This window comes from Macrotis lagotis, chromosome 1 (genome assembly GCF_037893015.1).
Source record: "Macrotis lagotis isolate mMagLag1 chromosome 1, bilby.v1.9.chrom.fasta, whole genome shotgun sequence".
NCBI classification, from domain to species: Eukaryota; Metazoa; Chordata; class Mammalia; order Peramelemorphia; family Peramelidae; genus Macrotis; species Macrotis lagotis.
In genome coordinates this window covers 510,526,094-510,529,060 of record NC_133658.1, presented here as the reverse complement: position 1 = coordinate 510,529,060, position 2,967 = coordinate 510,526,094, and positions in this window count along the sequence as shown.

The following is a 2,967-nucleotide window of genomic DNA, read 5'->3' as shown; positions in this document are numbered from 1 at the left end:
TTTGGTAATTTCATCACCCAAAACAAATCACAAATGTCCCTCTTGGGTTTCTCCACCCCAATGGCTCCAGCAGTATGATGTCTTGCCTTGCAAGTGAACTGGATTTAAGGAAGGCAGCCTGTGCAAAATCATCAACCTCATTCTCTCTTCCAGTCATCAGAGTCAAGAGGTAAGATATAGGTCAGGATGATTGGCAATGACTGAATTCAGTGGGAGACCTTAATCTTTTAAAAGCTAAGGGCTTTAACAGCCCTCAGTTTGTCTGGGACAATGCTCATTCAGTAATTAAGAGCTAGGTAATAATAGAGACAAAAGATGGCCTAGTTTGCCACAACAAAAGAATCATTTTGGGAGGGGAAATACCCTTAGAGATCTAACCCGGATCAAAAATAATTCTAAGAGACACTTAAATTGGAACCCATTATTGTCAATGAAAGCTAAAGTGGTTTAGGTTTAAAGGTATAGTCAAGTAGCTTCATTTGAATCACAATGGACTTTTTCAAAGCCTGCTTTTTCCAGAGTTTTTCTAGGAATAGAGGATCTAAACTTGAGGTATATGATATAGAACATGCCCCTAACTTGGGGGCACACTTTTACTCCTGCATACACATAGGTCCCCTGGGAGAATGGGATCAAACTTAAAGCACAAAGATAGTGAGGCACACATGTAGAAAACATGTTGTGTCAATAGGTGACTTGTGATTTCTGGGTTACCTTGAAAATCTTTTTTCCCCTGAGTGCCCCATCAAGTTTAATTCTAGGTGAGGAATCTCTGATTGATGAGTTGCTCTCTTGTTTAAATGAGGTGTTGTTCATCTTCATTTTTTGAAGAAGACCAGTGACTTTATGTATGATTTCTTGATTTGGGTGTGAATTGGATTTAAATGAGGCAGAGTTGCATAAAGCCATCAGTCTCATTCTCCCTTCCTGAGTCATTGAAGTCAAGTGATAGGACATAAGTCAAAATGACTAGTGATGATCCAGAATGTACTGGATGATTTTGGCATGTCTGACCAAGCTCTAAATAATCCACTGCACCTTCATGGCCATTGAGCAAATTGTTCTCATCCATCCATTCCACTGGGGGTAGTCTTCATGTGATTGGGGTAGACATCTCCTTAACTCATTGACAGATTTGAGGTCCATTAGTTACTCTCAACCTTGTTTAGCCTATCTGCCAAGAAGTTTTTTTTTTTTTAACCAAGGTATGACTGCTGCTCATGCAGTATCTTCTTGGCACCTGCCGGGTTTTTATTTACAACGCCGGCTTCTTTATGCTAGTCCGTCCTCTTACTCACCAGTCCAACGCGTGATGAGTCTTCGGGGTACCTCCGGCCCCCACTCTTTGATGGGGGAAGAACCAGACAGAGCGCCTGAGGTGGGTAATGAGTCTTTATTCTTCTGTGATCACATTCCCGCTTCCCCCAACCTCTCAGCAGACCCTTTTATCCCCTCTGTCCTCCCTCCCATGAACTCTTACTCAATGAGGGGCCGAGTTCTGTAACATTCCCTTATAAGGTGATTATGTTTCCCCCTCTAAGCGACCGCCAAGCCTCTTCCCCCCGCCCCCAACATCTCCCCCTTTCTGTTTTACAAGGTTATCACTTGGTGTGACCTTAAGCGGTGCTGAGGTTAGCCTTAAGCGGTGTCATTTCTACTGGCCTCTGATAGCCGGGGGTGAGGAACCCTGTCTTAGGTCATCTCCTTCAACCCAGGACCTTGCCCGTCCTAGGCGCCCGACACCCTCAGGGCCTGTCTTAGGTGGCTGGGTCAGGAGAAGTTGCCCGTCTTGGGGTTTACCTCGTCTTACCCCTAGGTGTCACATGTCATGCATGGCGGCTAGCCAGACTTGGGGATCCGCCGGGGGCGAGGAACCCTGTCTTAGGTCATCATCCTTCAACCCAGGACCTGCCCGTCTTAGGTGGCTGGGTCAGGAGAAGTTGCCCGTCTTGGGGTTTACCTCGTCTTACCCCTAGGTGTCACATGTCATGCATGGCGGCTAGCCAGACTTGGGGATCCTCCCCCGTCTCCATGGCCATGAAGGCTTTCTGAGTAAGAAGCATATAGCCCCTCTGTCGCCTAGCTAGGCGGCAGAAACAGACAACAAGTAGGGTGATTCCCAGAATCAGCGTCCTTGTTCACCCTCAAGGGGGTATCCTCCCGCCATCTGGCAATCCCTCCATGGTATGGGATCCTCGATGTCTTCCCCTGTGGCCACACATGAGGGGCCCCACCGAGGCAGAAGGGAGCCCCATCGATGTATTGGTCACTAGCAGGCGAGGGTAGATCGGGGAGTTCCGTGCTACCGGAAGGGGAGAGGGAATAACTCGGAGTATTCCCCATGTCAGATTTCCTTCAGATGGAGCACCTCCAAGGATCCCTACAATGATCAGAAGGCCTGAAAAAGAAAGAAATTCCTCTCACCCCGTAGGGTTGGGCATTAATCAAGGTCTCTTATCTTGTAAACAGGGAGCCATCTTTCTGGCTCTTCTATCTTATCCTCGGGATGAAATGACAGGTGGCCCTGTCTTCTGTTCTTTACCGTTACAGGGCCATGCCAACCTCCCTCTTCATCTCTCCACATGACTTTAGAGCCTGGTAGGGCCTTGGTGGGAGAGGGCAGGAGCGTTGGTTCTTTCTTAGCATGTCCTTTTGGGGAGAAAAATCTCTGGGCGGCTGTAGTGCCGTCATCCCTGACTTGTAGGAAATTCATGGTAAATAGTACCTGAGACAGGTCTGAATGGGTCAGTGACCTGCCAACTCCCCCTTTCTGTTTAAAAAGATAGGATGTAGCAGAGTATCCATGTAAAGCTGGCACAGGGTGGGGCTATTGGCCATTCCCTGAGGTTGATCGCGGGGAGGGAAAAGGCAAATTTTTCTTTGTCCTCCGGGTGGAGGGGAATGCTATAGAAGCAGTCTTTAACATCAATCACTATAATAGTCCACCCTTGCGGGACTGCAGTGGGC